Genomic DNA, 13,945 nt, shown 5'->3' on the forward strand with positions numbered 1-13,945 from the left:
ATTATTCTGCATTTTCCGCTCGAGGAGTCTTTCAGACACTCGTTTGGCACCAGTATTACTATTCTGCATTTTCCACTCGAGGAGTCTTTCAGACACTCGTTTGGCACCTGTATTATTATTCCGCATTTTTCCGCTCGAGGAGTCTTTCAGACACTCGTTTGGCACCAGTATTACTATTCTGCATTTTCCACTCAAGGAGTCTTTCAGACACTCGTTTGGCACCCGCATTAATATTCTGCAGTTTCCGCTCGAGGCGTCATTCAGACCCTCGCTTGGCACCCAGTATTTATTATCTCTATGTCTGAACGCACTGGTTAACTTGTTCATGTGCTTCATGTTTACATTTGTTATACCTTATGTCCGAACTGTCTTGCGAGTACTTTCATAGTACTCACCTGGCTTGTTGATTTGGCCAGATGTTGACGAAGGCGATCTCTTGGATGAAGAGTTTGATAGCGCGTCCGATGCCTAGAGGAGTCCCAGTTAGTCCTGCGCGATCCCGGATATTGGTCACTTGTATTGTATACGCTTCCGCCACCCGCAATAAGTCTTCTCGAGCCTCACTCCGACGCTCGAAGAGTTGTAGTCTTCTGGAATCATATCACTCGCTTCGCGATGATATTTCCACCACCGTTATCATCGTGAGTTAGTAGTTTACCACCCTACCCGCCGTCTTGTTTTATCGGCATGCATGTAATAAATTGTTGGGCAGTCTCTGCTCAACCTTGTATTATATTTAGTACTCCTGGTATTTTTCTTCTATGACCAAGATATTGTCTACCAGTGAGAAGGAATTCTTCCTCGCTGGTCCGTAAAAGGGATTGGTCTCTCAATAATTATTTTATTGAAAAACCGGTCGTGACAAGTCCTTGCTGGTAGATGGCGGACCGGCTGAGGGCTAACAGCCGGCCTTCTTCCAGTAGGTCGACGCCGTCTTCTCTTGCTTCTTTGGCTTCCTCCTCCGTGTACATGGTGATCCGAGGCGAGTCGAACTCGATGTCTGTTGGGATGACAGCCTCGGCACCGTACACAAGGAAGAATGGAGTGAAGCCGGTTGACTTGTTGGGTGTGGTGCGCAGACTCCAGAGGACAGCCGGCAGCTCTTCGAGCCAGCAGCCGGCCGATCGCTCCAGTGGTACAACCAGTTGGGGCTTGATGCTGGAGAGGATGAGTCCATTTGCTCGCTCGACCTGGCCGTTTGACTGCGGGTGGGCAACGGACGCTAAGTCCAGTCGGATGCCCTGCGTCGCGCAGAAACGTGCCAGTGCACCTTCGGCGAAGTTCGTGCCGTTGTCGGTGATGATGTTGTGCGGCACGCCGTACCGAGTAGTGATGTCGGTGATGAATGTCACGGCAGTCGGCCCGTTCAGCTTCTTAATCGGCTGGACTTCGATCCACTTTGTGAACTTGTCCACAGCAACGAGTAGATGTGTCAGGCCGCCGCGGGCTGTCTTGAAGGGGCCCACCATGTCCAGTCCCAGACGGCAAAAGGCCAAGTGAGGGGAATGGTCTTGAGGGCAGAAGCCGGCAGGTGTTGCTTGGAACTAAAAACTTGGCATCCTCTGCAGTTCTTGACTATTTCTTTAGCATCCTCCAAGGCAGTCAGCCAGAAGAAACCATGGCGGAAAGCCTTGGCCACAAGGGATCTTGAGGCTGCGTGGTGGCCGCATTCGCCTTGGTGGATGTCTTTGAGGATTGCCACTCCTTTTTCTGGCTCGACGCAACGCTGGAAGACTCCAGTGACACTGCGCTTCACAAGCTCCCTGTTGATTATTGTGTATGCTGCGGCTCATCGTTGCACTAGTCTTGCTGAGATCTCATCAGCCGGCAGCTCTCTGCTGACTAGGAACTTGAGGATGGGCTGGGCCCATGAGGGAGTTGTGACTTCTTCTGCTGTTAATGTGGCCACCATGACTCGGGTGGGTGGGTTGGGTGTTGAATTGGAGTCGGCCACCGCTTCTTGTGTCGTTGCAGTCCCCGGGCCGACTGCTGCAGTCCCCGGGCCGGGTTCTGAAGTCCCCGTGCCAGGTGCGACTACGGCAGTCCCCGGGCCAGCCGTCGAGGTCCCCGTGCCGCCTGCGGGATTTCTCGAGTCGGATCCGGCTGTTTCTGGCGCAGGCGGTACGAAGATGGAATCTGACTCTGGAGACGGTTTGATGGACGGCTTGAGGAGGCGCTGGAGGGAGACGCCAGTCGGTATGGCTTGTCGGGTGGAGCCGATCCGTGCTAGGGCATCTGCTTGGTCGTTGTCGGCCCTTGGCACGTGAAGGAACTCGCACCCTTCGAAGTATCTGCTCATCTGTTGGACGAGAAAACGGTAGCTCGCCATATTCGCGTCCTTGGCGTCCCAGTCGCCAGATGATTGCTGGACCACTCAGTCGGAGTCGCCGTAGCACAGGATCCGGCGTATGCCAAGCTCTTTGGCTAGCCGGAGCCCATGTACGAGCGCCTCGTACTCGGCCACGTTGTTGGAGGCGGCGAAGTGGATCTGCAGCGTGTACTTGAGCTTGTCGCCTTTGGGAGAGGTGAGGACGATGCCGGCTCCCAAGCCGGTGCGCATCTTGGACCCGTCAATGTGCATCCACCAATGAGTAGAGTCGGGAGCCGGCGGTAAGTACTGGGTATCGGCCCAGTCGACGAGGAAGTCGGCCAATGCTTGCGACTTGATGGCGGTGCGGGGTTGATAGAAGATCGTGTAGGGCACCAAGGCAATGGCCCATTTGGCCACCCGGCCGGATGCATCCCGGCTGCCTATGATCTCGGCGAGCGGGGCAGTGCACACGACCGTGATGGGGTGCTCTTGGAAGTAGGGCTTCAATTTCTTGGTAGCGAAGTACACCCCATAGCACATCTTTTGGTAGTGCGGGTAGTTTTGCTTTGAGCTGGATAGTACTTCGCTGAGATAGTAGACCGGCCTCTGGACCAGCTGGGCTCGGCCTTCCTCCGGGCGCTGGACCACAACAACAGTGCTGACGACTCGGCTAGTCGCGGCGATGTAGAGGAGCATGGGCTCCTTCTCAGTCGGCGCAGCCAGGACAGGCGGAGTGGTCAACATTTTCTTTAACTCATGGAAGGCTTGGTCGGCTTGATCATTCCACTCAAAGTGAGTGGAATTCTTCATGAGTCGGTACAGGGGGAGAGCCTTTTCTCCTAGTCGGCTGATAAAACGATTCAGGGAGGCTAAGCAGCCAGTGAATTTCTGCACATCTCGCAGTTTGGTGGGAATCTCCATCCTCTCGATGGCCTTGATCTTGACGGGGTTGCACTCAATGCCGCGTTCGGAGACCAGGAAGCCTAGCAGCTGGCCGGCTGGCACTCCGAACACGCACTTCTCGGGATTGAGCTTGATTTGGAATCGGCGCAAGTTGGCAAATGTTTCTTTCAGGTCTTCCAGCAAGGTACCGCGCTTCTCTGTCTTCACCACAATGTCGTCTACATAGACGTGGGCATTTCTGCCGAGTTGTTTCAAGAGACATTTCTGCATGCAACGCTGAAAAGTGGCACCGGCATTTCTCAAGCCGAATGTCATTGTCAGGTAGCAGAAAGCTCCAAAGGGTGTGATGAAGGCAGTCTTCAGGCGGTCAGCCGGGTCCAACTTGATCTGATGATACCCTGAGTATGCATCCAAAAAACTTAACAGCTCGCATCCGGCTGTGGAGTCTATCACTTGATCAATCCGTGGCAGAGCAAACGGATCCTTTGGGCAGGCCTTGTTCAAGCTCGTGTAGTCTATACACATGCGCCACTTGTTATTCTTCTTCAGAACCAGAACTGGGTTGGCAAGCCATTCTGGAAAGAACACTTCCATGATAAAGCCGGCGGCAAGGATCCGGGCTATCTCTTCTCCCACGATTCTTCGCTTCTCTTCTGATAGTCGGCGGAGGGGTTGCTTGACCGGCTTCGCATCATCTCGGACGTGTAGCTTGTGCTCGGCGAAATCCTTCGGGACACCCGGCATGTCCTTTGGGGACCATGCAAAGATGTCTCGATTCTCACGGAGGAAGTCGACAAGCTCGCCTTCCTATTTACTGTCCAAGTTCGCCCCAATCACAGCGAACCTCTCCGGGTTCTCCGGGTCCAGAGGTATCTTCTTCGTCTCTTTTGCAGGCTGGAAGGAGCCCTGCGCATCACAATCCTTGGGGTTGGGGGACAAGGCCGGCTGTTTGCCGGCCATGGCCACAACCCGTTCCAACATCTTCTTCTCTTCTGCCACCACGAGGGACTCGGCCAGCCGGCTGCTGGCCATGGCACACTCGATGGACTTCTTGTAGTCGCCGGCTACCGTGATGATCCCCTTCGAGCTCGGCATCTTCATCTTCAGGTAGGCGTAGTGGGGCACAACCATGAACTTGGCCAAAGTAGGTCGGCCAAGCAGTGCATGATAGGGGCTCTCCAAATCCACTACCTCAAACCATATTTCTTCCCGGCGAAAATGATCTTTGTCTCCGAAGAGAACATCCATTTTGATCTTGCCGATTGGAGAGCAAGATAGGCCGGGTACGATACCATGGAAGACGGTGCGGCTTGGCATGAGCTGCTTCGCTTTGATGTTCAGCTTGTCCATGGTATCGCGGTACAGTATGTTGATACTGCTTCCGCCGTCTATCAGGACGCGGAAAAATCTGGCAGCTCGCCTCTCCGTCGCAAGGGTGACGTCCAAGACCATAGCGTAGGAGCCAGGCGAAGGCATCACCTCTGGGTGGTCGGCCTGGCTCCAGCTGATTGGCTTTTCTGACCAGTGCATGAACTCGGCGGTGCTAGAGGCGACTGCATTCACTTCTTGGTGCTGTCGGCGTCGGCTGCGCTTGTCGTCAGCTTGACTAGTGAAGACGACGTAGGCGTCGTGCGCTTCGGGGAACTCGTCTTGGATGGCGTCGACTGCCGGCCGAGCCGCCGGCTGCTGGGGGGCTGGAGGCGGCTGGCCGGGAGGCGGAGGCGGCAACATTCCCTCACCCTTGGTGATGCGGGTGAGCCAGTGGCATTTCCGGGTTGTGTGGTTGGACGGCTTCGCGCCGCTGTGGAACTTGCAGGGGCATCGAGTGCTTGTTCGTAGGAGAAAGACGGCTGCCAGGGCGGCCGGCCACCCTTCTTCTTGGGAGCGGGCCGCTCTTCGGGCTGCTCGTCTTCAACTGTGGCCACCTGCCGACTGGACGAAGTCGGCATGGGGCCCTTGCGCTTGTGGTCGTTCTGGTAGGGGCGCCGATTAGGGTCGCCAGCCGGCGTCTTGGGAGCCGGAGCAACTACTTTCCCCGAGGCGTCCACTCGGAGGTCGGTCTTCATTGAGGAGTCGGCAGTGGCGTACTTGTCGGCGGTGATCAGCAACTCGTCGAGGGTAGCCGGCTCGTCGCAGAGGAGTCGGCACCCGGCGGTGAAGTACTCGATGGCCTGGACCTCGTGCACTCCCTCGCAGGAGTTGCGGAGCTCGGCCCATCGCGTGAGGTAGTCGCGGGTCGACTCGTTGGGCCCCTGGACGCAGAGGGAGAGCTGGCGAGGCTTGGGAGGCCGCTTGTAGGTGCTGGTGAAGTTGCGGACGAAAACTTCGGTGAAGTCCAGCCAACTGTTGATGCTGTAGGGCTTGAGGCTGTTGAGTCATGTGCGCGCAGTGCCTTGCAGCATGAGGGGGACGTACTTCACGGTGACGCGCCGATTGCCGTTGGCTATGCTGACGGCCGTGGAGTAGTCGATGAGCCAATCCTCCGGCTTCACCGAACCGTTGTACTTGGGCGTGTCTCTGGGGAGCGAGAACCCTTTGGGGAAGGGCTCGTCGCGGATGCGGGGGCCAAAGCATGGCGGGCCGACATCGTCTTCTTCTTCTAACGCCAAGGATCGAACAAGGCGGTCGATCCTGTGGCGGGCGTCGTTCTCGCCGACTCCTTCTCGGCGGCCGAGTCAGTCGCCAAGAGTCGGATGTGTGACAGGCGGCGGAGTGAGGCGTCTTTCTCTTCGAGGCGGGGGAGGAGGCAGATTTCCTTGGTGCTCTACAGCTCGAGGGCGGCCATCCGCGTCGCGCTCGATGGTGATGCAAGTCCGGCTGCGGCTGGCAGCCGGCTCCTTGTCTTTCTTCTGGCGCGCGCCGCTCGCAGTCGGCGAGCGGGACGTCGCGGCGTGCTCCCTGCGCGGGGGATGACTATCAGCACGGGCGCCGGATTTGTGCCGTTCTGCAGCCGCGTCGATCAGCTGCTGGATCCGTCTTGTCATGTAGGGGAGCTCGTCGGCTCCCAGCCCATTGAGCTCCTCTGCGGCCGCCTGAGCGGCTCGCAGATTCTCGAGCGGGGTGGCGTAGACGGGGCAATCTGCGCCCAGCATGCTGGCAACGGCTGCGCCGCGCTTCTGGACGAAGCCGGCTCGGCTCGGGCCGCTAGGCGGCGGCGTGCCGAAGGCGGCGCGGTCGACTTCGCGCTGGTGGGCCTCGGTGAGGCGTCTCATCGAGGCTATCTTCTTGCCCTCCGCGATGAGGGCAAGGCGGCGTGCCTCCAGGGTCTCGGCGTCGGCGTCGGCCGGGATGGGGACGGAGAGGTCGTACATCGCCGCTTGCTGAGCGTCGCGGGTATTCTCGCCCGAGTTGGAGACGTGGCTGATGACCAGCACTTCGGTGACAGCGCTGCTGCCGCTGTCAGCTCGAGGGAGGGGGTCGTCGAAGACCACCACGTCGGAGGGGTAGGCGTCGAGCGACGCGGTGTCGGTGTCGATGAGCATCGGGTCGGTGGAGCCGACAGACTCCATGTCCGCAGCAGGCTCGCTGGAGACGTGAAGTTGGTCGAGGAGGCTGACGAGGCGGCTCTCGGGGTAGTCGGTGCCTGCGTCGGACGCAGGCTCGTCAGAGATGCGGGTCTCACCGAGCAGATCGGCGAGGCGCCTCGCTGCGCAGGCGTCGTCGACGCCTTGCAGCGCGTCGAGGCAAACGCCATCGGGCGCAGCAGGCTGGCTGCGCTCGCGGGGGAGGAAGAGGGTTCCCGTCCAGAACAGGTCTCCGGACGACGGTGCACCTGGCCCCACGGTGGGCGCCAAATGTCGGGTGGTTGGTGCGACATATGCCAAGGGATGGCTTATCATTGTGAGAGCCAATAAAATGTCGCCGGTGCCCGAAAACGGGATGAGGCGAAGACATGCACGCCGGCAAATCTTACCCAGGTTCGGGGCACTCCGAGGAGATAACACCCCTAGTCCTACTCTGCGGGGTCTCCGCATGATCACTAGATCGATAAAAGGTAGCTACAATCGCTCCTAGAGCTGTTGAGATCAAGGGAGAAGAAGAACAAGGCTAGCTCTTGCTTCTCTCTATCTATGGTGTGTGTGCTATGCTTAGAGGGCAACTCTATGCTCAGAGGCCAACTATGCTTGGGTGTGAGCTATGCTTGGGTGCGAACTATGCTTGGGTGCGAACCCTTTGCATGGGTGCTCCGGGGGCTTTATATAGGCCTACCCCCCCGGGGGTACAATGGTAATCCGACTGGGAACTGGTCCCAGCCGTCAGTGTCTACGCTCGCCGGCTTCTTCGCCGGCTGGTGGGTCCCGCCGGCTGGTGGGTCCCGCCGGCTACCGGCTACTTGATCGACAGGCCGGCCCCACCGCCTAGGGTCTTGTCGGCGGCTGCTTACTGTAGCCTCTCCTGTGATGACGAGGGCTTTGTCGAGGTAAGCGTGGCTACAGTGGGCCGCCTCGGGGGCTATCACTGTAGCCTTACCTCGTCTTGTCTCCTTAATGGGGCTCCTGCTTCGAGGAAGGGAGTAGCCGGCTTCTGGAGGCCGGCTATGCTCTTGGCCGACTGGGAAAGGCCGGGCCGCCTTCACGCCTCTCTCTGGCTGTAGGCGCCCGCAGTCCTTGGGCCGTACGGGAGTGGGTCGAGGATGACGTCGAGGCTAGCATGGCTACAGTGCGGAGCCGCACGGGAGACGTCCGTCCCGTACGGCCTCCTGTAGCCACGCCCGCCTCGGGCTTCGGGGGTAGTGGGTCGCACTGTGGCCACACCCCGTCACGTCGCCGTTATGTGAGAGTGGTTCGGAGTGGTTGTGGTCTTGGCCGGCACCTTGGAGTCGGCGTCCTTCTTGGCCGGCTTCTTGGAGTCGGCCACCCCATAGTCGTCCTGGGGAGGAGTTGGTGAGGCTGGGTCGCCTTCCAGGAGTCGGCTTTAGTGGTAGCCGGCCGGGGAAGGCGGCCCAATGCTCGGAGTGCTTGGAGGCCCGAAGGCCTGATAATTTTTTCAGAAGAACCAGGGGCAGTCGGTTAGGCTACCCGTGGCCATTTACTCCGACAAGCCCACCAGTGGCTGGTTCCCCTCCCCACTTCAGCCCATGGGGCCCTCCGGGATAGGTGGCCCCACCCGGTGGACCCCCGGGACCCTTCCGATGGTCCCGGTACAATACCGATAACCCCCGAAACTTTCCCGGTGGCCGAAACTGGACTTCCTATATATAATTCTTCACCTCCGGACCATTCCGGAACTCATCGTGACGTCCGGGATCTCATCCGGGACTCCGAACAACTTTCGGGTTTCCGCATACTAATATCTCTACAACCCTAGCGTCACCGAACCTTAAGTGTGTAGACCCTACGGGTTTGGGAGACATGCAGACATGACCGAGACGACTCTCCAGTCAATAACCAACAGCGGGATCTGGATACCCATGTTGGCTCCCACATGTTCCACGATGATCTCATCGGATGAACCATGATGTCGAGGATTCAATCAATCCCGTATACAATTCCCTTTGTCAATCGGTACGTTACTTGCCCGAGATTCGATCGTCGGTATCCCAATACCTCGTTCAATCTCGTTACCGGCAAGTCACTTTACTCGTACCGTAATGCATGATCCCGTGACCAACCACTTGGTCACTTTGAGCTCATTATGATGATGCATTACCGAGTGGGCCCAGAGATACCTCTTCGTCATACGGAGTGACAAATCCCAGTCTCGATCCGTGTCAACCCAACAGACACTTTCAGAGATACCTGTTGTGTACCTTTATAGTCACCCAGTTACGTTGTGACGTTTGGTACACCCAAAGCACTCCTACGGCATCCGGGAGTTACACGATCTCATGGTCTAAGGAAATGATACTTGACATCACAAGCTCTAGCAAACGAACTACACGATCTTTGTGCTATGCTTAGGATTGGGTCTTGTCCATCACATCATTCTCCTAATGATGTGATCCTGTTATCAATGACATCCAATGTCCATAGTCAGGAAACCATGACTATCTGTTGATCAACGAGCTAGTCAACTAGAGGCTTACTAGGGACACGTTGTGGTCTATGTATTCACACATGTATTACGATTTCCAGATAACACAATTATAGCATGAACAATAGACAATTATCATGAACAAGGAAATATAATAATAACCATTTTATTATTGCCTCTAGGGCATATTTCCAACAGTCTCCCACTTGCACTAGAGTCAATAATCTAGTTACATTGTGATGAATCGAACACCCATAGAGTTATGGTGTTGATCATGTTTTGCTCTAGGGAGAGGTTTAGTCAACGGATCTGCTACATTCAGGTCCGTATGTACTTTACAAATATCTATGTCTCCATTTTGAACATTTTCACGAATGGAGTTGAAGCGGCGCTTGATATGCCTGGTCTTCCTGTGAAACCTGGGCTCCTTGGCAAGGGCAATAGCTCCAGTGTTGTCACAGAAGAGAGTCATCGGGCCCGACGCATTGGGAATCACCCCTAGGTCGGTAATGAACTCCTTTATCCAGATTGCTTCCTGTGCTGCCTCTGAGGCCGCCATGTACTCCGCTTCACATGTAGATCCCGCCATGACGCTTTGCTTGCAACTGCACCAGCTTACTGCCCCTCCATTCAAAATATACACGTATCCGGTTTGTGACTTAGAGTCATCCAGATCTGTGTCGAAGCTAGCGTCGACGTAACCCTTTACGACGAGCTCTTCGTCACCTCCATATACGAGAAACATATCCTTAGTCCTTTTCAGGTACTTCAGGATATTCTTGACCGCTGTCCAGTGTTCCATGCCGGGATTACTTTGGTACCTTCCTACCAAACTTACGGCAAGGTTTACATCTGGTCTGGTACACAGCATGGCATACATAATAGACCCTATGGCCGAGGCATAGGGGATGACACTCATCTTTTCTCTATCTTCTGCCGTGGTCGGGCATTGAGCCGTGCTCAATTGCACACCTTGCAATACAGGCAAGAACCCCTTCTTGGACTGATCCATATTGAACTTCTTCAATATCTTGTCAAGGTACGTACTCTGTGAAAGACCAATGAGGCGTCTTGATCTATCTCTATAGATCTTGATGCCTAATATATAAGCAGCTTCTCCAAGGTCCTTCATTGAAAAACACTTATTCAAGTAGGCCTTTATACTTTCCAAGAATTCTATATCATTTCCCATCAATAGTATGTCATCCACATATAATATGAGAAATGCTACAGAGCTCCCACTCACTTTCTTGTAAACACAGGCTTCTCCATAAGTCTGTGTAAACCCAAACGCTTTGATCATCTCATCAAATCGAATGTTCCAACTCCGAGATGCTTGCACCAGCCCATAGATGGAGCGCTGGAGCTTGCATACCTTGTTAGCATTCTTAGGATCGACAAAACCTTCGGCTGCATCATATACAATTCTTCCTTAAGAAAGCTGTTAAGGAATGCCGTTTTGATGTCCATTTGCCATATCTCATAATCATAGAATGCGGCAATTGCTAACATGATTCGGACGGACTTCAGCTTCGCTACGGGTGAGAAAGTCTCATCGTAGTCAACACCTTGAACTTGTCGATAACCCTTAGCGACAAGTCGAGCCTTATAGATGGTCACGTTACCATCCGCGTCTGTCTTCTTCTTAAAGATCCATTTATTTTCTATGGCTCGCCGATCATCGGGCAAGTCAGTCAAAGTCCATACTTCGTTTTCATACATGGATCATATCTCGGATTGCATGGCTTCAAGCCATTTGTTGGAATCCGGGCTCGCCATCGCCTCTTCATAGTTCGAAGGTTCACCGTTGTCTAACAACATGATTTCCATGACAGGGTTGCCGTACCACTCTGGTGCGGAACGTGTTCTTGTGGACCTACGAAGTTCAGCAGTAACTTGATCTGAAGCTTCATGATCATCATCATTAACTTCCTCCCCAGTTGGTGCAGGCACCACAGGAACATCTTCCCGCGCTGCGCTACTTTCCGGTTCGGAAGGGGTGACTATCACCTCATCAAGTTCCACTTTCCTCCCACTCACTTCTTTCGAGAGAAACTCTTTCTCCAGAAAGGACCCGTTCTTGGCAACAAAGATTTTGCCTTCGGATCTGAGGTAGAAGGTATACCCAATGGTTTCCTTAGGGTATCCTATGAAGACGCATTTTTCCGACTTGGGTTCAAGCTTTTCAGGTTGAAGTTTCTTGACATAAGCATCGCATCCCCAAACTTTTAGAAACGACAGCTTAGGTTTGTTCCCAAACCAGAATTCATACGGTGTCGTCTCAACGGATTTCGACGGAGCCCTATTTAAAGTGAATGCGGCAGTCTCTAAAGCATAGCCCCAAAATGAGAGCGGTAGATCGGTAAGAGACATCATAGATCGCACCATATCCAATAGAGTGCGATTACGACGTTCGGACACACCATTTCGCTGAGGTGTTCCAGGCGGCGTGAGTTGTGAAACTATTCCACATGTCCTTAAGTGTGTGCCAAATTCGTGACTCAAATATTCTCCTCCATGATCTGATCGTAAGAACTTTATTTTCCTGTCATGTTGATTCTCAACCTCACTCTGAAATTCCTTGAACTTTTCAAAGGTTTCAGACTTGTGTTTCATTAGGTAGACATACCCAGATCTACTCAAGTCATCAGTGAGAGTGAGAACATAACAATAGCCACCGCGAGCCTCAACACTCATTGGACCGCACACATCAGTATGTATGATTTCCAATAAGTTGGTTGCTCGCTCCATTGTTCTGGAGAATGGAGTCTTGGTCATCTTACCCATGAGGCATGGTTCGCACGTGTCAAATGATTCGTAATCAAGAGACTCCAAAAGTCCATCTGCATGGAGCTTCTTCATGCGCTTGACACCAATGTGACCAAGGCGGCAGTGCCACAAGTATGTGGGACTATCGTTATCAACTTTACATCTTTTGGTATTCACACTATGAATATGTGTAACATCACGTTCGAGATTCATTAAGAATAAACCATTGACCAGCGGGGCATGACCATAAAACATAGCTCTCATATAAATAGAACAACCATTATTCTCGGATTTAAATGAGTAGCCATCTCGCATTAAACGAGATCCTGATACAATGTTCATGCTCAAAGCTGGCACTAAATAACAATTATTGAGGTTTAAAACTAATCCCGTAGGTAAATGTAGAGGTAGCGTGCCGACGGCGATCACATCGACCTTGGAACCATTCCCGACGCGCATCGTCACCTCGTCCTTCGCCAGTCTTCTCTTATTCCGCAGCTTCTGTTTTGAGTTACAAATATGAGCAACCGCACCGGTATCAAATACCCAGGAGCTACTACGAGTACTAGTAAGGTACACATCAATTACATGTATATCACATATACCTTTGGTGTTGCCGGCCTTCTTGTCCGCTAAGTATTTGGGGCAGTTCCGCTTCCAGTGACCACTTCCCTAGCAATAAAAGCACTCAGTCTCAGGCTTGGGTCCATTCTTTGGCTTCTTCCCGGCAACTGGCTTACCGGGCGCGGCAACTCCCTTGCCCTCCTTCTTGAAGTTCTTCTTACCCTTGCCTTTCTTGAACTTAGTGGTTTTATTTACCATCAACACTTGATGTTCCTTTCTGATCTCCACCTCCGCTGATTTCAGCATTGAATATACCTCAGGAATGGTCTTTTCCATCCCCTGCATATTGAAGTTCATCACAAAGCTCTTGTAGCTTGGTGGAAGCGACTGAAGGATTCTGTCAATGACCGCGTCATCCGGGAGATTAACTCCCAGCTGAGTCAAGCGGTTGTGCAACCCAGACATTTTGAGTATGTGCTCACTGACAGAACTGTTTTCCTCCATCTTACAACTGAAGAACTTGTCGGAGACTTCATATCTCTCGACCCGGGCATGAGCTTGGAAAACCATTTTCAGCTCTTCGAACATCTCATATGCTCCGTGTTGCTCAAAACGCTTTTGGAGCCCCGGTTCTAAGCTGTAAAGCATGCCGCACTGAACGAGGGAGTAATCATCAGCACGTGATTGCCAAGCGTTCATAACGTCTTGGTTCTCTGGGATGGGTGCTTCACCTAGCGGTGCTTCTAGGACATAATCTTTCTTGGCAGCTATGAGGATGATCCTCAGGTTCCGGACCCAGTCCGTATAGTTGCTGCCATCATCTTTCAGCTTGGTTTTCTCTAGGAACGCGTTGAAGTTGAGGGCAACGTGGGCCATTTGATCTACAAGTCATATTGTGAAGATTTTAGACTAAGTTCATGATAATTAAGTTCATCTAATCAAATTATTCAATGAACTCCCACTCAGATAGACATCCCTCTAGTCATCTAAGTGAAACATGATCCGAGTCAACTAGGCCGTGTCCGCTCATCACGTGAGACGGACTAGTCAACATCGGTGAACATCTTCATGTTGATCGTATCTTCTATACGACTCATGCTCGACCTTTCGGTCTTCCGTGTTCCGAGGCCATGTCTGTACATGCTAGGCTCGTCAAGTCAACCTAAGTGTATTGCGTGTGTAATTCTGGCTTACACCCGTTGTATTCGAACGTTAGAATCTATCACACCCGATCATCACATGGTGCTTCGAAACAACGAACCTTCGCAATGGTGCACAGTTAGGGGGAACACTTTCTTGAAATTATTGCGAGGGATCATCTTATTTAAGCTACCGTCGTTCTAAGCAAATAAGATGTAAAACATGATAAACATCACATGCAATCAAATAGTGACATGATATGGCCAATATCATTTTGCTCCTTCG

The sequence above is a fragment of the Triticum aestivum genome, chromosome 7D, assembly GCF_018294505.1.
Source record: "Triticum aestivum cultivar Chinese Spring chromosome 7D, IWGSC CS RefSeq v2.1, whole genome shotgun sequence".
NCBI lineage: Eukaryota > Viridiplantae > Streptophyta > Magnoliopsida > Poales > Poaceae > Triticum > Triticum aestivum.